The sequence below is a fragment of the Lepisosteus platostomus genome, chromosome 25, assembly GCF_059453375.1.
Source record: "Lepisosteus platostomus isolate fLepPlt1 chromosome 25, fLepPlt1.hap1, whole genome shotgun sequence".
In the NCBI taxonomy this organism is placed as follows: domain Eukaryota; kingdom Metazoa; phylum Chordata; class Actinopteri; order Semionotiformes; family Lepisosteidae; genus Lepisosteus; species Lepisosteus platostomus.
This window is the reverse complement of record NC_142635.1, coordinates 5,073,132-5,097,607: the sequence shown is the minus strand read 5'-3', so window position 1 is coordinate 5,097,607 and position 24,476 is coordinate 5,073,132. Positions and strand designations below refer to the sequence as shown.

Here is a 24,476-nt window from a genome sequence, read left to right as displayed (position 1 = left end):
TAATTCACTTACTACATAAACAAATTATTCATTATAATGAATTAGAATAATTTGAAATGTTAATTAGTATTTAAAAATTTAGACAGCAACTGTTTTTATTTCAATTTCCCTAATATATTTACATTTTTTAAGTAACACAATCTGAAAGACAGCAACCAAGTTTTTAAAAATACATTCTTCGAAAAAAAAGACAATTACCACAGAAGTAAAATAAATTTAAATTTTATTTGTGTTCAGTGCAAGTGTAAACACATTTTAGAAATCAAAAAGCATTCGAGTGAAAACGCTTTCTTTCCAATTGAAAAAAGAAAAAGAAAAACAGAAATCATTAAAACAGAACTTACTAAAATACAAGTGACTGGTCAACCGATTTTAATACAGATTTAAATACACATGAGAGCTTTAACGCCGACATCTTACTGACAAAACAAACAGTAGAAAAAAAACCAATTCACACAGTAAACATGAGAAAATAACGTTATTTTCACTAGGATTGTTTTTTTTTATTTCAAATTATCACATACACAAATAGCTAATTAAAATACAAGTGATTAGTGCGAGATTTTAATAAATGCAAATTTAATGCAAATATGAGTTAACAAACATCTTACAAAAAACAGAAAGTCACTTTTTCCACACTAAAGCAAAGTTAGCGTTTTAAAAAAAAACAATTAAAACCTTAAAAAATAAAAAACAATTCTAGCCAAAAACTATTTTTCTAGTTCATATTAACAAGTGAAATGCAAATCAGCTCATTAAAATACAGCGAATGATTGTAATAAATGCAAATGAGGAGTTACCGCCGCCATCTTGCAATTCAAACACAAACAACACAAAATCGCTCGATACTCACTAGCTGAAAATCAGGAACGTCCAGTTTTGAATCCGACTTAACGATTCCGTGATGTGTCATAACAATATCATTAAAAAATAGGACAAAAAACGACTAAAAACGCAATAAAATCGGGAGAAGGCCATTCACAAACCTCACCTCCCCATTTCGGCAGAACTTCCGGAAGGAGCCATGCTGGGGGCGGGGCTTATTTAAATATGAGAATCTCAGCCAATCAGAATCCATGACGTCTCGACCCAAACCACGCCTGTTGGCAGTAGAGGGTGGGGCTGCACCGCCCTCATGCGCTGGGAGGACGAACTACAAATTAGATTGATTGTAAAACCGCTGCCTATATATTGAATATTAATAAAGGATTTTGGTGGGCAGAGCCGCGAATAATGTCGTCTCGCCTGTTTATTGGTTACTTTGGGCTCCAGGTCCTATAAATTCTGACCCACCTGATAATCCTCCTTACGCGCGAGAGCCGGGCAAGACAGACAGTGGTAAGTAACTCGTCCAAATGATTTTCAAGCTTTACTGCTCTGTGCATTTAAGCCTGTAATAGGTCATTGTTTTACAATAATTTTCTACACTATTTCTTATTCTTATTTTCTCCGGGCTTTGCTTCTGTTGTCTGCAGAGTCCTGTGAATATTCGTTCATATAACGTGCTGCTTCTTACTGCTCTTGAAATGTACTTGTCATTCGAGACTAACAAACATCACTCTTTTTTCGGTTTTGTCCACTAAATCACATTTTCGTTCAGTCTGGCGGGACCATGTACGAGCCGAGAGGTAAGTTTCAGTATTTTCTCTGCATCTCGTTTCTCTCCAGCTCTCTCAGTCCGGAGCTCGGCCAGGACTCGCAGCCCCAGTGACAGTGAGGGGAGAGTTTTACTGCCTGCTGCTCTGGTATCGACAACATGTCGGGTAAGAACCGGGGAATGGTGTCAGACAGACAGGGCGCTGCTTTCACAGCCCTGGTCAGCTCTCTTGGGCAACTCACTGGTACCCTGGCTTGACCAAGAGGAGCGGGCTGTCGGGCTGTGGGAGCGGCTGTCAGCAGAGCCGCGGATACAGACCGTGTACCTGGCTCTGCCGTCTGTGGCTGCAGGCTGCCCTCTGGTGGCGGCTAAGAGCAACAGCGTGTGAGCTCGGGCTTCTGAAACAGTGGAGCTCACTCCACTACTTCACTGTTCAGTCCTTTACTACCGTTCTTACTCAATGTAGTGTGAAATGTACTCTGACACAGCTCGATTTGAAGTTTTAATGACTGCATTTGTCTGTCATACCAGCTTTCAAACAAAGACTTTGACTTCACCTCCAGCCTGGTTCTACTTTCACCTTCATCTCCCTCCCTGCTGCCTCCTGCTGCTCCTCCCTCTACTGAGGACAGACTGTGAAGAGTCAGAATCTGGCTCTGGGACTGACAGGGTGAGTTGGTTTAGATCTCTACACCCTGACATCACACTGAGTCTCCTTCACTACAGCTGCAGAGTGTCGCAGTCTAGATCTCTTCATACTTTCCTTTACTTCCTCCTCTGCTACTAATGTTCCTGATCATTTCAAATAAAGGCTGCTAATTCACAGTGATCTATGTCCATCACAGGAATACTGAGTGTCTTCAGCTCCTCTGAGTTCAGATGCTGATGGCATGTCCACTCCCTAACCCCACTACTAACCCCACTCCTCACTCTTCTACATGTGATCAACATCCCAGCTCAGAGGAGGAACTGAAGACAATCAGGATTCCTGTGATGGTCAGAGATCACTGTGAATTATCAGCCTTTATTTGAAAAGATCAGGAACATTAGTGGCAGAGGAAGAAGTAAAGGAAAGTATGAAGAGATCTAGACTGTGACACTGCTGCAGCTGTAGTGAAGGAGTGTCATTGTGATGTCAGGGTACATAGATCTAAAGTGTGAGGAAGTGTTCTGGCACAGCCTGACCTATTTTTGAGAGAGTTTACTTCTCTCTTTACAGCTTTCAACAAAGTCACAGAATTCAGGCCAGCCTGGTTCCAGTCTGTCAACATGTGATGAATAAACACCTCAGCTCCCTCCCTACTGCCTCCTGCTGCTGCTCCTCTCTCACTGAGGACTGAGACTGTGAAGAGTCAGAATCTGGATCTGGGATTGACAGGGTGAGTTGGTTTAGATCTCTACACCCTGACATCACACTGACACTCCTTCACTACAGCTGCAGCACTGAAGTCCCACATGTACAGCTCCTCTCTCCTAGTCTGTAATTGTCTAGAGTTCCATCATCTGTCGCTGCTTTACCTGTATCTCTGTCACTACTAGTCTCCTGTTGCTACATTAGTTTGTCTCTCCCACTGCAGACCAGTCTGCACTCTGCTTCAGGAGTGGACAGTGACTGGGGAATTAGACTCTCTGCCTGCCCTCTCTCCTTCTCTGCCTGCTGCTCTGTGTGTGAAGTGTGTTACTGGCAACCCCAGCTCTGCCTTTTACACACACTATTCAAGAAGGTTTGCTCTTTAGGGCTCAAGTATATTTATGTTAAGTGTTTATTTATCACAGGTTGACAGATTGGAACCAGGCTGGAGTGAATTCAAAAGCTTTGCTGAAAACTGAAAAGGGACTCATATCCCCCAGGTCTCCAGGTGAGCTCTGCACAATGTCTCCTATTTCCTACAGCAGCTTCTCACAATAACACCTCTCCAACCCCACAGTTAGAACTAAATCTCACACTTGTCACTTTGGTGAACTATGAGCTATATTGCACTTTACAGGTATGTGATCTTTATTGTACACTGTCTGAATGCTCAGGTAATAACTCCTCAGTGTGTTTCTGCTCAAAATATTCTTCTGCCACACAGGGCATCTCTTTCTATCTCAGTGTATTATTTTACAATAGTCTGAGCTTCAGCACAGCCTCCCACAGACACTCATTCAGACTGGAAATGCTGTCTAGAGTAAAACAGACTAGATTCCTTTATACTTACTACTCTGCCACTAATGTTCCAGATCAGTTCCAATTAAAGGCTGATAAATCACAGTGATCTCTGACCATCACAGGAATCCTGAGTGTCTTCAGCTCCTCCACCCCAACCCCACTACTAACCCCACTCCTCACTCTTCTACATGTGATCATCATCCCAGCTCAGAGGAGGAGCTGAAGACAGTACAGCCCCTGTCCTACTCCAGCAGTGTTGAGATATGATTTGTATTTATTACCAAGATACTGTGGCCACCTTCTTCACTGGGGAGAATTGTCATCTTGATCAATTTTGAACCTAATTCTGTTCAAAAAAAGTTAAAGAGCTCTGATTTCAATTAATTTTGTCCAGAATTATGAAATACTTTTTGGTTGCTCTCATTGAATACTTTAACTCTGTGCAGAGTCTGGAAACTTCCGTCTCCTGTACTTGAATTTGTTCAGTGACTGGGAATTAATTTTGTTACTGAATGTGCCTTAACAGGGATACTGAGAGCAGTGAAGATATTTGACCCTTGTGTTTTCTGAATTTATTTGACATAACTTTACTCTAAGTAAGACATATTGCACAATCCTTAAGACATATTCAGTGCTATTATTGTTCATATTTCTCCAGGGGTGTAAGTTAATCTGTAGATCACTTTTTGTATGATATATTTCTACATATCTCACTCCCTATTCCCTCTGAATCACTTCAGTGTTTCTGCCTGTATTGTCTCTGGCTCTTCATTCTTCTATTTCCTACTTTGACATGTAATAATACTCAGTTGTAGTATTTGAGAGGAGGTGATCTCTGCTACAGGATATCAGTCTCCAGTGAATGCTGGGCTCTTTGATATGTCGAATTTGTTTACCTTCTTAATTGTTAAATAAATCCTGCTAACTATGAATTAATTTGCTTGTTGCAGCACTGTAATGGAGCTGATTGGAGGGGCTGCAGATTTAAGGTTTGTGTTCCCCGCTGGCCAAATACACACCCTGAGACGGGAAGTGTTCTCACCTGAACACTACACTGAACATTCCCAGTCTTCAGTCACCTCAAGACAATGCTGCTCACAGGGAACACAAATAAGGAACAAGCAGGTGTCAACTCCATAGTGGAAATGGTTCTGGCTGTGGGGTGGTGTCTGTGTGTTGGGAGGCCATCAGGTTGCAGAGAAACAGGACACCTTGAGACAGAACAGGAGTCTGAAGAGGCTCTGAGACTGAAAGCAACAACTTCTACCTGTGTTCAACTGATTGACTACTGTGGTAAAAGAGTGAAAATAAAACCAGGAATGACTAACACTTTTTTAATATTTATCTGTTTCTTTCTTCTCTTTTTTCAGCATGGAATAAACCTATTACTTGTTCCTTTAAACCTCAATATATTTGTGTATATACTGTATATAAAGGAGATGAATATCTGTAAAATATTTTCTTTGCAGATGTGTGTTTAGTTGCCTAGCTGAATTACCGTTATTGAACGGGTCGTGACTACAAGCTCAGAAACCGACACCATGTGTGAACGAGAAAACCATTACAGGTCCCTGGAAGTCACTCGTAAGATGTTGCCTATTGTTCAAATTTACAATAAAAATAAAAACCACATTTAATTAGTTTGTTACTTAAAGTATTACAAAAACTTAACCAAAAAAAAGAACGGTGTGAGTTATACAGAAATTCACAGATAAATAATAAACAAAGCAAACAAATCCAGCAATAATAAACTCACCTGCTGCCCGTGGCGTCTCCACTACGCATGAGTGGGACTCGGCTCGCTTGGCGCAGGTGAGGCTGGTGTCGAAGACGTCATGTAAACGCGACCATGCAGGAAGAGTGGGGGAGTTCGATTCAGACAGAGCTGTACTCCAGACCGGTCAGGGTTTATCTTCGGGTCTGATGGCTTCAATACTTTTAGTTTTAAGGTTTTTTTATGAGTAACTCAAACTACATATCTCTGTGAAAGATATAAATATTTCAGTTTGAGAAAACAAGATTCGTGATCCGGCACATGATACTCTTGTTTTCCCTGGAGATTTAATCGACTGATGCAGTTGGAAATATTCATGTTTTACAAATGCTTAAGGCACATCTTCTCGTATTAACACGTCAACTATTTTCTCTTAAAGATTTTGATTCAGGAACAGGTGATAACACACAAGTAAACACAGTTGTGACAGTTATGTTCTTAAAACAGAACAGAGCTGTCGGTCCTAGTTAATCAGAGATTCATCGCTGGCAGGTCGTGTCTTACTGTCAAAACCAGAGGGAGTTAATCATTCCGTGTGGTTCAATCACACTGGAGTTTCCTAAACACATTAGTGATGATTCTGACAAATAACTTTATTACTTCATATTAAAGAATACACCCCATTATGTCCGATAACATCATCTTGTGTAGCCCCCAAAACAGTGTGGCTTGACTGTTCTAGTGTTCTAGTTCTAACAGCCCTACACTCTATGGACCTCAGTTAAACATATTATCCAAATATAGAATCTCTTCCAATGACCTACAGGTCTCTCTCACTCTACACACCACTTGCAGTAACAGATTTTAATAATCGATTAGTAATACATTTCCAGGTTCTGTACAAGTCCTGAGTAGACTCAAACTTCCCTAATATGTGATCAAGCTACAGAATTGTTATTTTTTCAAATATTCTTTCTGACTGAAGGGGTGAGGTGTTTTTATTGGAAAAAAGCTCTGGTACTAGACACAAGCTCTACTGTCAGGGGGGCTGGATTACCTGGATTTCCTATTGGACAGTTGTTCATGTACAGAGGATTCTATTGGCCAATAACAGGAATATCGATTCAATTCCTATCGGCTGGACCTAAGACGTTGAGCAGCCAATCATATTGTTCTCTAGGTAGTAAGTGACAACACTAGATGACAATGTTCACACAGTTCTTTATGAAAGAGGATGTGCTTGAAGTTCTGGAAAGTAAGGAACTTGTAGGATTAGAGAGAGCCACTTTTGTTTAAATTAAAAAGAAGAAAACCTTCTACCCTCTGAATCATTTTATGTCTTCATAAATACTCTTAGCATTATTATGACTACGAATGTGAGCAGAGCTCATAAGTATTATAAGTATCATTTTTGACAACAGAATCCACACTTGACAAATGTTGTGTGTGTAGGTGTATACATGTATATAAAACTTTCTCGTTTGTATCCTGTATGGTGTTTCTTCTGACCACTATTAGAGCAAACCCGTCGATTTCAGTTTAACTGCTAAAACAGCCTTGAGCTGTGTGTTACGGTGACCGAGGAGTGTGGCTGCCACATAATGTACATATATCACTTTAACGGTGTAAGACTCAGTCAGTGTGACTGTGCTCACTGAATCATGAGACAATTTTAAATTATACCTATAAATCAAGTAAATGCAGTAAAATCAAAGTAAAAAGTATGCCATTTAAAAGCTGTGAAATGTTTCAAAGGAATAAAATTGGATTGCAATTTTACCCTAGTGCCATTATTGTCAAAAAACAATTTAATGTTGTTAGCTATTGCCTAAACCTAAAGCAGGCTTTGACATTCATGCAGAAGTTTTAAAATTGGAACAGTCCATTAGACATCCTGTAGAGAATGATACAGCCACCATGCAAACACAAGGCACAAAATGAAGAAAACCCAGACTCTTCCATGTCAGGAATTTGAGCATAGCTTGACCTGGACATTCTTGTAGAATGCCAAGATTTGCACCAAGATCGTGCAAGGTGAGAGATTTTAGGAATCCTTGTATCTGTAACACTCCTATGGGAGGACTTGCTCCAGTTGTAATGGAGAGTGTTCGGATTGTGGTTTATTTCAGACCTGAAGGCTCCTTCTTCTGGGAAAGAGAGATCCTGCACACTGAGCTTGTTAGAAGACACAGCTGCCACAATGCAAGTAGGAGTATCTCTGCTCTGCCACCACACACCTTGTGTTTTGCAATCCTGATTCTTTTGCACAAAGTAAAGCCCTTTTTAAAATAACAGTTCTTCCCTTATGTTTTCCTGTCTCTGTCATGATCATGTGTGCCACTGTCCTTCTCTAGCAGGGTTTGGATATGAACTGGATTCTCTAGCTATCACTCTGTCCATCTGCTTCACTGGTAGAATGTGTAGAAAGTAAACTTCTGATGGTTAGTTTCACATCACTTTGAATAACAATATGAACTATGAATGTCTGTTTTTATCATTTTTGTGATGCCACTAGAGGCAAAGTACTGAATTGGAGGTTTATTAGGAAGAGTGTCATGGATTTCACTGAGACCTTTGACCACTTTTAGATGGCAGAACAGAGGTACTGCAACATGGAGCACCACCATGATGTCAGTAGTGGAACAAGACACAGGTGCACTCTTACCTGCAGGCCATATAAGTCGAACCCAGAGATGACAGAGAGTGGAAACTTCAGTCAAGCTGCACACAAACTGCATCTGACTGTATGAGGTGAGTATGTGATTTCCCATTTGGAAAAAAATGTAGAGAACTTGTTGTAAGACAAAGGAAAAACAAAGACTTGGTATTAAACTGAACCATAGCAAAACAAAGAGAGGGCAATGGAAGAAGGGAAAAGTAGAAAAAAAGAAAAAGGTAAAGCAATAAGCAAGAGACATACAGATAGTAGAAGATAGTTAAAGGCAGAATTGTGAGCCGACACGCCTTTAAATCACCAGATCTGGAACTCCTGTCTGTTTCTTTAAGACCTACCTACCATGGGAGTTTGGATTGGTTCTTGTAACTCTTGTGTATATTTCTTCTGATGCCAGTTATAAAACTACCTCAGAAATACTTTATCATTATATTCAAGACCTTGAGTTAATATCACCAGATACCCCCAAATTTGGGGAGATTTTAATGGCTGGTTGCTTAAGTCTGTTCTCAATAACTATTATCAATATATAAAAAAATATATATATAGCTTTGACTCGGTACCATGTCTTACAGAGCAACGTGTTATTAACCTTGCACATAAAATCTTAGATGATGCCTCTCATTTTTTCTTTTTGAATATACACTCCTATTCTCTGAAAGGAGTTACCAGATCTCCTGTATTCCCTTTATACCTAAAAGCATTCAATTTGAACAAGGAAAATATTGTTCAGAGCTATGGATCACATTGTTGTTGTTTTAGACACTTTACTAGTTAATTATCTGTTTTTAATCTTGTGATACTGGACTGAATTCTGACTGAGCAATGTTGTTAAATGTTGTTCTGTATTATGGTATTCTACTGTTGTTGCTGTGTTGTATTATTGTCATATATGGTATATGTTTATGAGCTCTTGATGTGCAAGACAAAGTCCTTTAGAGGTAATAGAGACTGTTCTCTAGAAACAAGAGATTGAAAGGACGAGAAACAAAGGCAAAGATAAATTGGGCTTAACAAGTCATTTCTTTTTGATTTCAAGAAAAGGAATAAAAGGAAAATCCATTTCTGAGCCACTTTATTTTATACTGGTAAGAAGACAAAATTGGATGTATTTTTTGAGGGTGGAAATGGAAAGATTTTTTTTCTAAATTTGAGAAGAAATTTATTTTTTACATCTGTTTTGGAGACAAGTCTTTTTTTGAATGTGTTTGTTTTATTTGATCAGGGTAGACTTGTTTTTTATCTGTAATTTAACGAAGGAGTGTTCTGGTCTTGAGTTCTGTCTGCTGGTCAACCTGGCAGATGACTGTATCCCACAGGGCATCACACTTTCATTTAGTTTTCATTGAATAAGTATTACAGAAGTGCAACATGTAACATGTCTCAATCTAAAGTCTAGCTTTTCGATTCTTAATGGAAAGTCTGACATTACTTTCACTTTCCTGTTTCTACAGCAACAGTCTAGTCTCCCAGAATCTCCTGTTTAATTCCCTCTCAGTCTGTTCTGGTCTGCAGTGACTGAGCAGCTGCTGCAGGTCCCCCAGGAGAGCTGCACTGAGGGGGTGAAGAGGGTCCCTCCTGTGGGTGAAGACCCCTGAGCTCCTGTGGGGGGAGAAGCACGTTATCAGCGCAGCTGTGAGAGGTAAATAAAGAGCTTAAGGTCTAATGTAACTCTAGTGAATTTGCTTTACTGACTTCCTCAGATGTTATGAAGAAGCATGTTCTGTGATTTGCACGTTTGCTGTCAGGTTTTAAAAACTGGACAAGTAGGTGTCACTCAGCCCTGTGCCCCACAATTTCCATACTGGAGCCCCAGTTCAAGGACTCCTGAGGTATATTTTTAAATATTCTGGGTTCTACAGGGCTCAGATGGGTCATTTCAACTCCTACTCTTGGAGTTTTATCTGGGACTATCTGAGAGTTTTGCTCACAGGTGATTTGACATGCTCCTGGACTTTCTACTGTACTAACCCTGTCAAGTCCAGTCTTACCTTATGCAGTCAGATAAAAGCATGTTGTGAATATCAAAGCTATGATTTTGAGACCACGTTGTCCGAGCAGAAATCCACCACTGGTATTTATTATTTTCGACTGCTTCCATTCTGTTAGGCTTCTCTGGCAAATTTGTTTTTATCACAGTTATTTGAGCTGATAATGATTTGAGCTAATTCATGATAAGTATTAAAACAGTAGGCTTGGATTAAACAGACAATAATTAAACAGCAGGCTTTGTATTGATGATGTTGTCCTCTGGTCTTGAGCAACTTTCCTTCCCTGCTGCTGACACCCCAATCCACAGCAAACCTGTCAATACTTGTTTTGAAGTCTGAGAATTATATTTGTATCTGCAGTTAAACGTGTGTGTTTGTATATACTGTATATATACGTGTCTGGGACAGTGTAACACCAGACTGGCGAAGGCCAGTAAATATCTGAGTAATACAGTGGGACGTTTTGGCAGGTTGTTAACCTATAGTTGCATGAAACAGACTGATTTTTAGGCTTATAATGATTTTCAATATCAATTACTACATTTTGACATGGACATGAAATGTGTATATAGCACTTTTGGGTCTAAGAAGCCTTGTCACATTGTCAAATCTGCTTTCATTTTTACCGATGGAAGAATAATTGTATTTCTTCATTCTCAACAGTGCTGTCAGTCACAGGCCTTTCCCTGAGCCCATGAGCTGGGAGGATCATGAGGACCACCTGGACAGTCAATAATCTGCTGCTTCACCTTCATAAAAGGTCACTTTTAACAGCAGTTTCTTTCATCATTAAGAGGGAGTTATGGCCTACTCTTTCAGGGGATTCTAAAATATCACATTCCTATTTTTTTAACAAATGTTGGTATGAAATAGATTGTTAGGAAAACAATACAGTGATCATTGTATCACCTGATACACATACTCTGTTTTCAGTAACAGCTCTGCACCTGCAGTTACGAGTGCTGAACCTTGAATCTCTTTATGTCTCCTGTATTTCAAAGAATCAGTTCACAGTTCAGCTTTTTTATGAAAAGAGGAAAATGTGAACTTGGTTAGGAAGCAAACTAAGAAGTGTTTTCCTTATGAAATATAGCTTTTTGTAAGTAAAATTTCATTTTCTTCCTTGTGATATTTATGCTGATCTTATCTTGTTGGTACTGTACAGATCTCTTGGAGAATCTCTGTGCATTTACATCAGATATATATTTGTCCTAAAATAGTGAACAGTATAGATTGTTTAGAGAAAGAGCTTTTGATTCCATTTCATGTGCATTAAAAGTTTATTACTTGAATGTTAAAAATTTGTTTCCCCCCCCATTACTGGCTTATAGTAAAATATCTGAAGAGTTTCTGGGTGCTCCCTCCTTTCAGCAGATACACATCTTAATCTTTATATAGTAAATTGCTTCACTTGTTGTTCTCAAAATGCCTACTTAAAATCTGGAACAAAGCAGATTGTGAGGGTGTGTGTGTGTGTTACAGCACCACACTGGCTCATAATTAACTGTGCACTGCTCTTTCAGAGGACAGCAGCATTTGTTCCTACAGCACAGTGATCATTTTTCTGTTGGCATGTTTACCCACAAGAAAGCACATTAAGCTTTTCTGACATGTTCACATTCTGTTTCACCTTCATGTTAATGTATTAAGCATTCCTACAGAAAGCACTTTGTAATTAACATTGGAGTCTCTTATCCTTTCCGAGTTCTCAGTTTCTCCCCCCTCTACACTCTGAGGTAGACCTGCCCGAGACAGAGCTCAAAGCTGGAGTTAGTGTTTCAGATGCTCATCAGCACTAATTTGATCAAAAGCAATATTTACTAACAAGGGACTGGGAGATTAGCAGATCTATGATGAAAACTACAATATGCGATTACTGCCAGGCAGCCTCTCTTTGTGTGCATTCTGTACAAGCAACACCTGGAGCTTCACAATCAAGTTGCAGGAAAGTGAAGCACCCTAAATTCATGCCTGACAGCCACCCTGACCAGCCAGGCTCACTAAAGAAATGGGAGGATGATCATGTGTGAAAACTCACTCTTCATAGATGAAGAAACTCCACTACAGGTACCCGAACCCAACCCTGCAATCCACACAACCTTTAAGAAACAATCCGAGGACACCAGTTTATTGCAGAAATTGGACAAGAAGATACAGAACAGGAGGAACCAGGACGGCTGTTATTATACAGTATCGGAAATCGCTCAGGCGGTCCGCAGACTGGAGCCCCGGCCGGAGAGACGGTGGGTAAACTGGGACCGCGAGGCGAGTCCGGCTGCTCTCCGGGATCGACTGCTGCTGCTTGAACAGGGAAGAAAAAAGCGTTTCGCGCTCCAGTACCTGTTGGAACAGTGTCTGGCCTCTCGCCTCTGCCTACACAGAAGTAGCACCATTTTTCGGAAGGCAAAAAAAAAGCAGTTTATTCGGAGGGAGGCGTTAAAATTAAAAGCATGAGGCTCGCTAAACAGTGTAGACAAGTTGGATTCTCTTACCTTGAATTCAACAGTCAACTCTCCAGTCTCACGCAACACGGGAGCTCTGCGCTTCGGCGTTCGGACGGTTGTAAAGGACGGGAAACCGGAGGACCTGGAGAGGAGAGTATAAAAAAAACCTGCCGAAACACGACTTACAAACCTGACCAAGCATTCAAACTACAGGTAGGAATGTTAAATGCTAACAGAAAAGATACGTTGCATTCCGTCCCTTTTAGAGGTACGAAAGTCGTTGGTTCGGTTGCAATTCAATCTTGCTTTCAAAGCTAGAAGGCATTTTCTAAAACGTGGTCTAAAACCAATTGTCCGCAACGGTCCTTTTCTTAATAACTCCGGAGTTCACAGTCCTCCTCTTCTTCAGTTTTATACGGTTCCTGTCTTAATAGAAAGAAACCTTGACCGAAATATAGCGAAACATCCGGGATTTTGTTTTTCTTTCAGGCGCAAAGCCGCTATTTAAAGGCAAAGACGCACTCCGGCAGCCGGAACCGTTTTTAAAGCAGACCAATCGAAAGCTGATACAAAATTAATCAAACCTGGCTTTAGACTTGTAATTATGTAGATTATGCCTAAAACACGGACGGTATCCTGGAGTTAGCCGTCTCCGCCTTCGCAACACGGTCTTTCAAAGACAAATACGATCCCACTCCATACTTTTAACTGGATGAAGTAACATTATTGAAACTTTAATTTAACACGATTTATTTTCAATTAAATATACTTTATTGATCACCCGGTATTCAGGTCACGAGGTGAGAAATTAGTGTCAACCTTGCGACATTTTTTCAAATTTCCTGTCTTTCAATTTTGGATCAAATAGTAAGAATTATACCGTTGGTATAATTGATATTTGACTGTTGGATTGATTTGATAATCAATCTCACCTTTGATTACTGTACATCGCTCATTGATAATGGTTCCCCAACACATTTCACTGTATAACCTCTGTACAGCTGTACAACACTGTAAAGAATGTGTATGCCTTTTTAAAATTAATCAAAATGAATTTGGAGCTCTCTCTTAGAGATGACAACTGCGAGGTACAGTAGTATACTACTAAATACCGACGGACACTGCTTCCACTAGTTCAGTGCCAGAGATTAGATATAGCACTATATAAAATTTTGATGACTTTTTATATTCCTGAAAATAAATATGCATCTGTCTCTTAGAGATCACCTTTATGAGTCTTTTATAGACTTCTAAATATCTGCTTCCACTAGTTCAGTGCAAGGAGTCTGGTATTCATAGGCAACATTTGTACCACCTGCACGTTTTGCACTTGACTACAGTGACTTTCTTATCTAATAGTATATGAAATAACAGCATCTCTCGTAGTACAAATATGGAGCGATGTGATGCACCGTTGATTGCAAAACTTGTTATTACGTCTTTATCACAATTCTGTTTTCTTAACCTTATCAAACGCCCATGGAAATATAAATATGTCTTATCGTGTCACCTACTGGAATAAAGGATCTAAAGGGATACTCTGTCCAGACGCCAGCTGGGGTATAAAACATTCAGATGAATTGAATCGCTCATGTAGTAATTGTTTTAATAGAATTAGAATCATTTCAGACATTTTGTTTTGAAAAATAAAACATTTTAACCTCTCGGACTTCACGTCTGACACATGACATAAAGGCTTCTCGAACTCTGTGGCAAACTTGAATCTTTTTTAACTATTCGAAAAGTTAAACAAGGCGTGTCCAGTCACAAAAAGTCTAGAAAATCGCATTATAAAGGCGTCTCTGTAGAATTAATGTTTGAAAAGCGAGAAAACAGGGGGAAGTGTCTGGTCTCGGAACTGGGACGTGGCTTCAGACTGAATAAGAGAGTTACATGCCCAGTGTGGTGTATGGCCGGCCTGGTGGCTCCGCGGGCTGAACCATTGGACACTTCTAAAGTTCAGAAAGCAGAGCGACTCTCAGAGATCAGAGTGAGTTAAACTCGAGCCCCGAGCCTCTCCGTCAGTGTGAGATCTTATCCCCGGGTGTAGCTCTCGCGCTGTCGGGGTGAGTTTGTGGAAGTGGCTGTTCTCTACCACGCCGGCCGTTTTGGGGGGCTCCATTTTCGGGGCCTTCCAAAACAGGGTCAATTGGGTGGTTTAGGTCCTTTATAAATGATTAGTTGTTGACTCAATTCTAAAAAGCAGCCCCTTATACCACTGTGACACCTTCAGGACAGGTGTGGCATCAGCAGTGAAAGAGAGGTGCAGTCCTAACTAGGAGCGACAGGGGTCTCTCTCCAGCACGTTTCTCTTGATTCGGTCAACTGGCCACAAGCGAAACGTTCCCGACGAACAAACTCGTAGGTGAATGTCGCTGTACCAGTTTGTCTGAAAATCGTTAGCCGTTGAATACTTTATGCATTTTTTGGTGAGTAAAAATGTCTATGTATCTTCAGTAACGTCGGTGTTGAACCCTTGTAACTGAATCCCCAGCTGTCCTTCAGGAGCCGAGCCCGCCTCCAGAGTGACCTTCCTCAGCGGACACGCCCCGTCCACCTGTTCCACAGGTGCGCCCGGCAAGATGGCGGCGGGACGAGTTTCTGCGGCGTGAGGTGCGTTTGCGTTTTATTTCTAATTTTCTTATTTTAAGTTAAAAAATGCAAATATCACGTTGAGTAAAGATAGACAAAGTTTATGCATGTTGCTACATTTTAATTGTATGTATTTCGGTTTAATTTGTGTTTAAGGACGCCGAAATTAGTGTTCTCTCCGTTTGGGCGTGCTGTGGACGTTTTAAAATCTGCAATTAAGCGTTCTTATATTATCTTTCATTGAAGTATTTTTAAATATATTCATTGCGGATATGGACTATTACCCTTTCCACTCCGAACTTCTAAAATATTAAGATGAAATTACGAATTCGTATGTTTTTTTTTATTTCTCCAGGTGACAAAAGGATTTAAAATTTTATAAAAAGGGTTTTTCAAAGGTACTGTAAGTTATATTCCTACCTCTCGCCATACTATTTTTTTGTAACTCGATAAGACAACACTTATTGCCGGCATTTTAAAACAGAACGAGTCTATACAAATATTCTAACTTCTTTTTAGTTTCGTTGTGCTTTTGTTGAATAAAAATAAAAACTCTAAGGCGCTGGATCTTAATCTATTGAATTAATTGAGTAAAGAAGGATAACACTAACAAATGTTAACGATACTTTTCAAAGCAGGGAGTTTTATCGAAAATGATACCCGCTGTAAGTGGCACTTTCTCTTTAATGTATTTGTAGCGTTTAATTTTTATGTGGCCGAACGTATTTTCTAAATATTGGAATAGTGGGACTGTTTTCTTAGTGAATTTCAGCGGAATTGTATATTTCTTCAGGCAGCTTATTTAAAAAGTTAGACTTCAAGCTCATCGATTCTGCAAATCCGGTATGTTGTTAACTTTTCTCTTTTGCCTTCAGTTCTGCGGCTCCTGCTCCTCGTCGCTCCGACTATCTCCTCTCCAGCTTCGCTCCAGCAACTCCTTGTGCGTTGGCAAGTTATTCTTGAGCTTTTCCTTACATTTCATTTTGGACACCAGAGCTTGATCTGTAATATACTATCTCTCATAATTATTTTAATGATGTATTTATGTCTCTAGTGCTGTAGTTTAGCTTCAAACATTTGCTTTATAAAGTCAGTTTCTGTTGGATCTCTGCGGATTCGAGGTGTAATAAAGCTTTCCGCTCCGAAATTATACAATTTTGAAAACATTGAATTGACTGATTCGTGTTTTATTTTATTTCTCCAGGTGACAAAGGATTAGAAGAACGCGCCTGGAGTTATGAAAGTTGTTTTCCCCCAGGGTAAGTAATGCTACTTTTCGCTATACCATTTATATTTATGTAACTCCGTTAGACAACACCTGCTTCCCTGCATTTTAACACCAGAACGGGTTTATACCAAGCTTCTTTTCGTTTCGTTGTGCTTTTGTTGAATAGAGATAGGAAACAATAAGTCGCAGATTCTAAGTCTATTGAATCCATTGGGTAAAGACGGATAATAAAACTTTTAACGACGGTTTTCAAAGCAGGGAGTTAACTCGAATATGATGCACGCTGTAAATGTATAAATAGAATTGCATTTCTATGTGGCTGAACGAATTTTCGAAATATAGGAGTAGTGGGGCTGAGATGTACAGTATCTGTGATTTTTAATGAAATTACTTATTGGTTTCTTATTTTAGCTTCTTTAAAAAGTTAATCGACTTCAGAAAGTCAAGCTCATCGATTCTGCGGCTCCTGCTCCTTTGCGCTCCGACGATCTCTTTTCCAGCTCCACTCCAGAAACTCCTTGTGCGTTGGCAAGTTACTCTTGACAGTGTGTGCTTTTCCTTACATTTCAGTTTGGACACCAGTGGCTTGATCTGTGATGTATCTTTCACTTGATGTTTTGAAGTTTTTCGTGTTTCCTGCTGACTGCTGCTACTGTTTGTGCTACGTATTCTGCAATAAAAACTGTTGATTTCATTTTCTGAATTGTCTTCTATTTTTTAAGGTGTGTTGGGAGGGTTTACGCCTGGTGTCTCACTGCTGTAAGTTTTTGGCTGCAAAATCTGGAGAGAGCACAAACAGTTTCTGAGAAACGATGCGTTGGGTTGTTTTGTACTTTGCGCCACGGCCGCAAGGGGACACCCTATCGCATCGTGACTTGGAAACTGCGGGGGCTACCCCCTTTTTAAGTCGCTCCAGATTTTCCCGCCTTTTTAGATAGTCTCTGGGGGGGTTAGGGTCCCTAGGAGGGAGCCCAGGTACAGCCCCTAGGGGAGGAGAAGGGAGGATAGCTCTAGCCAAGCCCCCTCACTCCCAGCTGAGAGGAAGGCGGGCTGGAGGTGGCTTTGGCCCGAGAGAGAGGAGGCACCCAGGGCGGACTCAGCCTATCAGTCACAGCTTGCAACTGACTGGCTTCTAACTAAATCCACACCAAGAGACCTGCCTCTCTGCAGGGACCTAGGCCATCACCAACCTGACTTCCCCAGCTGCTGGGAGTGAGTGGGCTTGGCTAGAGCTGCAGTCAATCAGCCAGCCCCTCTCTCCAAAAAGAGGAGTAGACGGGGCTCGGTTTGATTGATGGGAGGAGACCACGCCCTGAAAGAGCCCCGGTATATACTAAGTTTTTTGGCGGGAAAATCTGGACAGACTTAACAAGGGGGTAGCCTCTGCAGTTTCCAAGTCACAAAGCGATAGGGTGTCCCCTTGCGGTCAGTGACAACAAGGAAAAAACAGCCCTTCGCAGCGTTCCTCAGAAACTGTTAGTAAAGTCTCTCCGCCAAAAAACTCACCAACACCGGGGGTTTTCAGGACCAAGGGGATACTGAACTCTGCACGAGAACAGAAAGAACAAAACACATCAAAATCCAATAAACAATTTATTGAGCGAAAATTGCATACAAAACAAAGCATTCAAGTACCAGCGATGCACAGACTCGAAGTGAAAATTAACACATTTTAAATTACAAAGCGTCAAAGCAAGGCTACATTAACGCTAAAGGTTTTTACAAGTAAACAGAGTACAAAACCATTTGCATGCAAGTACATGGAAAAGCACAGAAACATACAGCACATTACTGTTTCTCCGAGGGATCTGTCGAGGCAGCGACCAGAGTGAAGACGGGAACTTCGTTGCCTTTCCTGCAAAACAACAGAAATCAGTATTAGCTGTGCTTTCTGTTCCAAACAGCATCTCGCCTTTATACCAGCTAGTTAGATCGAGCTTCCGTATTTACTGACACGTCCAGAAGATGAAACCGTTTAAAATTATTTACAGTTGAAATAAAGCACTTAGTCTGCTGTATTGCGAAATGCTCCTGTTGAACAGATATTGAAGTATTTAGGCTTGCTATTCAAGTGTGCAAAATAACGAAGGCACAATCAATACAGCTACTCTACATGGTTATCGATTAGAACGAATCTATCACATTCAAATGTTTTTTACAACTTCCATTTTGATTAACATTCGTTTTCTGAAACAACTTCGTTAACACCCGAACAATTAATCCAAACCTTTATAGGCTCCATTGTTTTAATTCTTGTGATGCAATTTGGAAGCCAAAACGGTTTCTTATGAATCTATATTATGCGCACCACCCCCCAAAAAAGGCTAAAGTGATAGCAGTTTAACAACTTCTGCGATGGAGAAATTTAGTGTGACCTAGTTTGACTCCTTTGGATAAGGTACATAACGTTTATCAACAACAATTTTCTGGAGATACAGTATATACTGCACTTCAATGTGAAACGCGTAAACGAATAAATAGGTTTAGACTTACATAGATAATTCCAGCAGCTGAGCCGAGCATGTCCTGTTCGAAAACACCAAACTGTAACACATGAACATGTATTTAGACGACCATTAACAGATCATTTAAACCAAAGTTTCTTAGCAGCAAACGGCGTTTTCACCGGGACAGATAGCGCAGAACATTTTTTTAAAAATCAGTGTAAAGAAATGAATAAAATGTTTAAACCTCCGTTTATACTCCCGATATTTAGCGACGTGTCCTGTCCGAAGACACTAAACTGAAAACACTAAAAACAGCAGAATTTAGAATTTAAAGACCATTTAAACAAAAAGTATTCGTTGTAAGGGTTTTTTTTAACCATTTTACCACGAATAGAAGAACATAACCACCTAAAATACTCTGGAAAACAATGAGAAAAAACTGAATTCTAGAAGAGCTATTTTCAGTTTGGATGAATGCTTAAATGTGTGATAAAGCAAAGTAAGATAAACAGGCAGAAAAACGACGATTTCATTCTGCCAATACAGCAGTGTCTTTAGTTCTACAACAGAGCTTTTCCTCGATGTAAAAGAAATACTCACGCTGTTTGTGGAACACAAGTTTAAAAAAGGAGAGAAGCATCGGAAAAGAGAGACAATAAAAATGCTATTTAGCGCCTAACGAAAATAAGTGTTTACTCCTTTCTCCTGTGAGGTTTAGACTACATAACTATATTAATTAAATCTTATTTACATTAAAACAAATGAAAAATAAAATTAATCACAAAAAGACGCGGAACAAACTCACTCAGCTCCCTCCTCTCTCGCAGACCCTGGCCCACAGGTGCGCGGGGCGTGGCTTGCGTAGGATGTCATTCAAGTGGGCGTGGTTACCGGCTGACGAAGCAGGTGGCTTTTTTCTTCCACCTGAAAACTTGTGAAAGACATCGAGCATGTTTTCAGAAGCCCCCTTGAGTTACACGTTTCAATTTTTTTTTTCATGGTCATCAGGGTAATCACAGCTAGTGCCTTTAATACTTATTGGTATTTGAGGGCCACTGGAATATGAATGAAGCTGTGGGGTCTAAAGTTCTTAGCAGGACATTTACTCTTCTGTAACGTAATTTACCTTAAGGCTGCACCAGGAAGTTTGATTTTTCGTCTGTAAACGTTTATTATAGACTCAATGTACTACCTTTGTATTCTTCTTAGTCATGCTCACTGAAGAAGTTACAAGAACATTTCAAATAGAAGCAAGTTCAAAGGAGAGAACAGTATTCGATCCATGCAGCCTTTTTGATTACCGGTATCAATTTGATTCGATAATCTCATGCAGCCATTGCTCCAAAGAAGACAGGCTGTCGTTTTCTACAAAATGGCTGGGTGGCCTGCGCCCTTCTCCCACAACCCTTTGTGTAAAGAACCTTTAAACACACTTTTCCATGGCATTCTTTCACGTTTCCCTTGGTTTGTGTCAAAGCAGTTCACACTGCCTTACTAAAACTTCTTCTATTCTTTTATCTAAAGGTAATTGCAATTTTTTTTTCAGACCAGCTCTTACTTGCTCTTAATTCTTATCGTCTCACTGCAGTTTCCTTAGGATTACAAACAACATTACGTCTCTACTGCTCTACTCCCTCTGCTGGACAGGCGTGATCTCTGCACCCTGAGCTCTGCCCCAGTCGAGCAGGACCTGTAGCACTTTCTTAGTTAAAAGAGATGTTCTTTCTATCCCAGTCATTATTTGGTTATTAAATTCTTTCAATTGACATTCTCCACAAAGGTCCTGTATTCCCATCCTGGTATCATTTGTATCTGTTATTTTATCTTTATTCTCCAACTGTATTTAACTTTACTATAATGTACACATAGGTTTAACAAAAAAAAATGTATCCTTGATCTTAAGTTAAGCAGCAACACAAAAAAATAGACCTGTTGTGTTTCACTTCAACAAGAGTTCAAATTATTTTAACACCTCACAGAGATAATTTTGTGTAAGGTCATTGTGTAATGTACATCTCATCATCTACTTGCAAAGTAGTTGTATGTGTGTAATTCTTAAAATACAAAGGAACCACAAAAAAGAAAAGTGAGCACAATGTACAACACTCACATAACTAAGGATACAATGCAAAATTTGTTCTCAGTTAAGTCACAAATTCAAGTACTATTTTCTTTAACACATTACTGTATTTAGCAGTTGTATTTCTGGCTTATCAACCAGCAGAAGAGGCTTTCATATGGGTGTCCACTCCAATAATGAAGCTCCACCCCTGTTCCTCATAGTTCACCGACCATCATCAAAGGCTCAGTAACAATGTTTTAACATGATACCTTATATATATTTAAGCAAAAAAGACCAATAAGATCCGAGATCACTCACATGCGAGAGCACAACGCAACTTTAAAATTCACATCGAGACATAGATTTCACCGTTGTTGATACTAGCAATAGATTTGTTATGTTACGCCTTAATAAATGTTAAACTTTAGTTGTGACCAGAGGAAAAGTCACACAGTTCAATGGAATTGAAAAGCTACATGTAACAATACATTTTACCTGACTACTTACTCCATTAATGATGTCGCACCTGTTCGAGACAATCAGGAAACATTAATCAGATTGAGAAAATAAATATCGTAATATTTAGAAAATGGTCAGAGATTCTTGTATAAAGTAGCTACGTACCTGTGCCATTCTCCCGCAACCCTTTGTGTAAAGAGCCACGCTCTCCCCCAGAAGGGCTGGTGGCTCTTAGAAGTCTATCGCTCACTTCTTTTTGGGAGCAGCTTTCTTAGCTTCGCCCGTCTTGGACTTCATGGTCAAGAAAGGCGGAAACATACCACATTAAGAAGAAAGTCTGAAAAGTAGAAAAATACATGATATATTTAGTTTGCTTTTTGTTCAGTGCCATTAACACACTCCAGGACCATTATTCCTGGAAGAGAACGGGCAAATTTTGAGTGAAATTAAATTAAAGAAATCATTTATTCTTGGAAAATAGTCAAAGCACTTATTAAAATGGAGCATTACCTACATCCCTTTATGAGATGTTATTAATCTTTGCCACATGCAACCTCTTATTTTAAAATGAGTTCTTTTAATGGTGAGTCTTCTATAATGTCTTTGAAATGACAGTAGAGAGTCATCAATTCTGACATTTCTAAAAAAAAAAAAACCAACTGTATTATTTCGTATCCTACTCTTCCCTAATCCTTCGGGGCCGCTCCTGCTCATTTTGAGTAAAGTTTTGGTGATGTTACTGAATGATAAAGACTCCTTTGAGCTTTCTCAATACTCAAACACCATCAACTGGCTTTTAATTTCAATTTCCTTCTGTCATTTTTAAATGCATATTTGTGTTAATTATGCCTGAATATGTATCAAATGAATCTCCACCTGTTGATTTATGTATGATCTTCTGATCAAGCTCAACCTACAAACTGTACAAACACAAACTTTAACCTCCTCCTACTGCAGTTCTGCTTTCTTATAGACCCATTGTATACAGCATAAGCCCCACTAATTCACACACTGTTCACATCAACTCCATCAGCCCTTTACGGTTAAGACCACAAACACTAAATAAACTGTCCACAACAGCAGTAACATGAGATCTGCCTGACCCTCCCTGATAACATGTGTAGAATTTAGTTTCATCCTGTCTTTCTATAGGTTTGAAAAACTTTCTCAAATGCTCTACATAAAATTAAGCCTGCTCTCCAGGCTGTCTCTCTGGTCTCTTGCTCACAGTGGGGTAAACATCCTGTGATGGTTTCTGTATCGTGGTGTAGACTCTGTCTGGATCCATAGATCTGACTGTTTGAACTGAAACCAGTGAAACAGCTGGGCACTCGCACCGAGACTCTGTCACTGAGACAGCTGCAGTCTCACCCTGCGTCTCTGGCACTGAGGCAGTAGGACACTGAGTGTCTGTCTGATTAGAGAGATGCTACATTCCTGGAGAGAAAACAGGAACTCAGAAAACCCCCTCGTTTCCATATTCCTCATAGTCTGCCTGCTTTTCAGAGAGGGTGTGACAGAGAATCATTAGACAAAAATAGCCAGAGGGAGAAGCACAGAGAAACACAATCTCACAGAGCTTAATCCCAGAGCGAGAGAGGCAGAGATCCTGCAGGAGAAAGACTGTTGACTCTGTGTCTGGTCAGGTAGCAAGAATATTATGAACAGCCTGTCTTTCTGAACTTCATCCAGGTGGATGGGTCAGTCAGCAGGACAGTAGGACTTGTGTGCCCCGAGACTCACAGTGTGGTTCTAACTGGTCAGTATTACCACAGGGGCAGTCTGTGAGCCTCAGGGGTCCAGTCCACAAGGCTAGAAGGAGGCGGAATCCAAAAGAATTATGAAACAGCATGTCACGGTCGACATCCCCTCCCCCAGAGGGTGCTCTAATCCTCTATAGATAGTCCTTTTAATTATTACTTCCTGGTGTGTCTAGTTAAGTCTCTTATTTCTTTAAGTTTTCTTTCCTCCGGCCTTTGGGGTCTCAGCTTTGGAAAATGGTTGTCTCATGGCCTGCCTACCACCAGGCTTCATGGGGGAAGTCTGAGGGCATAGGCCAGTCGTAGTCACCCTGACCTTCTGAGCCCGGGGCCTGGGACGAAGCCCCGTATTCCTGGTTCTTGTTTTCTTGTGTGTCTGTCCCCCTTTTACTGTGTAGCGGTAAAAGGGGGACAGACATTTCTTGTGAGAATGTGACAGTTTTGTGTGACAGCCACTACTAGACGAAAGACACCACATGGGTGCGATCATTACAGTGTGTGCTACTTTTTCTGGTGTGTGTTCCTTTCTAGTGTGCACCTACAATTTTTAGTGTGCGTTCCTTTTTTTAGTGTGCACTCCTTTTTCAGTTGTGTGCTCCTTTTTCTAGTTTGTGTTTTCTTGTTCTTGTGTGCACTCTCTTTGTTTAGTGAGCTCTCCTTTTTCAATTGTGTGCATTTCTTTTTCTAGTGTGTATTCCCTTTTTATAGACTGTGTTCCTTTTTCAAGTGTGTCTGCTTCATCTAGTGTGTGCTCTTTATAAAATTGTACGCTCATTTCTCTAGTGCGTGTGCGATTTGTTTTTAGCGCGCTCCCATTGCTATTGTGCACTCCCTTTTTCTAGTGTGCGCTATCTTTTCCCAGTGTGTTCCCTTTTCTCTGGAATGCTGCTTTGTTTAGCGTGCCATCTTTGTCAGAGAGTGTGTTCCTTTTTTTGAGTATGCACTTCCTCTTCTCGTGCACTTCCATTTTTATAGTGTGCACTATGTTAAGTGAGTCTATGCACTCCCCTTTTCTAGTGCTTGTTCTCTTCTAGTGTGTTCTCTTCTCCTAGTGTGTGTTCCCTTTTTCCAGATTGAACTCCATTGTGTAGTCTGCACTCCTTTTTCTAGTGTGCATACCCTTTCTCTGGTGTGCTTTCCCTTTTTCCGGTGTGTGCTTTTTTTTTCTAGAGTGCACTCCTTTTTCTAGAGTGTTTGCCTATTCTAGCAAGCGCCAGTTCTTCTAGGGCGCATTCTGGTTTCTAGAGTGCCCATCTTCTTGCAGTGTGTGCTGTCACTCTTCTAGATTGAACCCCTTTTTTGAGTGGGCGTTCTCTTTTTCTAGAGAGTTTCCTGTTTGTCGATATCAAGTGTGTG

At 40.3% G+C, this 24,476-nt stretch overlaps 6 long non-coding RNA genes across 7 annotated transcripts; 3 read left to right on the top strand and 3 right to left on the bottom strand.

The window, feature by feature from the left end:
* Positions 1–206: 206 nt before the first annotated feature.
* On the bottom strand, positions 207–5,098 carry LOC148640892 (uncharacterized). The gene is made up of 2 exons (XR_015930130.1): positions 4,792–5,098; positions 207–4,752 (listed from the first exon to the last, which is right to left on the bottom strand). It is a non-coding gene; the product is annotated as an uncharacterized LOC148640892 (long non-coding RNA).
* LOC148640893 (uncharacterized) lies at positions 1,193–4,786 on the top strand. Its single transcript, XR_015930129.1, has 5 exons — positions 1,193–1,338; positions 1,669–1,763; positions 2,129–2,267; positions 3,374–3,456; positions 4,700–4,786. It is a non-coding gene; the product is annotated as an uncharacterized LOC148640893 (long non-coding RNA).
* Positions 5,099–5,599: 501 nt separating the features above from the next.
* On the top strand, positions 5,600–11,424 carry LOC148640891 (uncharacterized). 2 transcript variants are annotated; one of them, XR_015930133.1, is made up of 4 exons: positions 7,594–7,669; positions 8,052–8,214; positions 9,592–9,779; positions 10,792–11,424. It is a non-coding gene; the product is annotated as an uncharacterized LOC148640891 (long non-coding RNA). The 2 variants fall into 2 exon arrangements; XR_015930134.1 differs by lacking the exons at positions 7,594–7,669; positions 8,052–8,214 and adding an exon at positions 5,600–5,667.
* Positions 11,425–12,240: 816 nt separating this feature from the next.
* On the bottom strand, positions 12,241–12,705 carry LOC148640890 (uncharacterized). The gene is made up of 2 exons (XR_015930138.1): positions 12,621–12,705; positions 12,241–12,429 (listed from the first exon to the last, which is right to left on the bottom strand). It is a non-coding gene; the product is annotated as an uncharacterized LOC148640890 (long non-coding RNA).
* Positions 12,706–13,385: 680 nt separating this feature from the next.
* On the top strand, positions 13,386–16,423 carry LOC148640889 (uncharacterized). Its single transcript, XR_015930107.1, has 4 exons — positions 13,386–15,185; positions 15,520–15,562; positions 16,040–16,104; positions 16,369–16,423. It is a non-coding gene; the product is annotated as an uncharacterized LOC148640889 (long non-coding RNA).
* Positions 16,424–17,972: 1,549 nt separating this feature from the next.
* LOC148640888 (uncharacterized) lies at positions 17,973–18,937 on the bottom strand. The gene is made up of 2 exons (XR_015930054.1): positions 18,886–18,937; positions 17,973–18,247 (listed from the first exon to the last, which is right to left on the bottom strand). It is a non-coding gene; the product is annotated as an uncharacterized LOC148640888 (long non-coding RNA).
* Between the last annotated feature and the right edge of the window lie 5,539 nt (positions 18,938–24,476).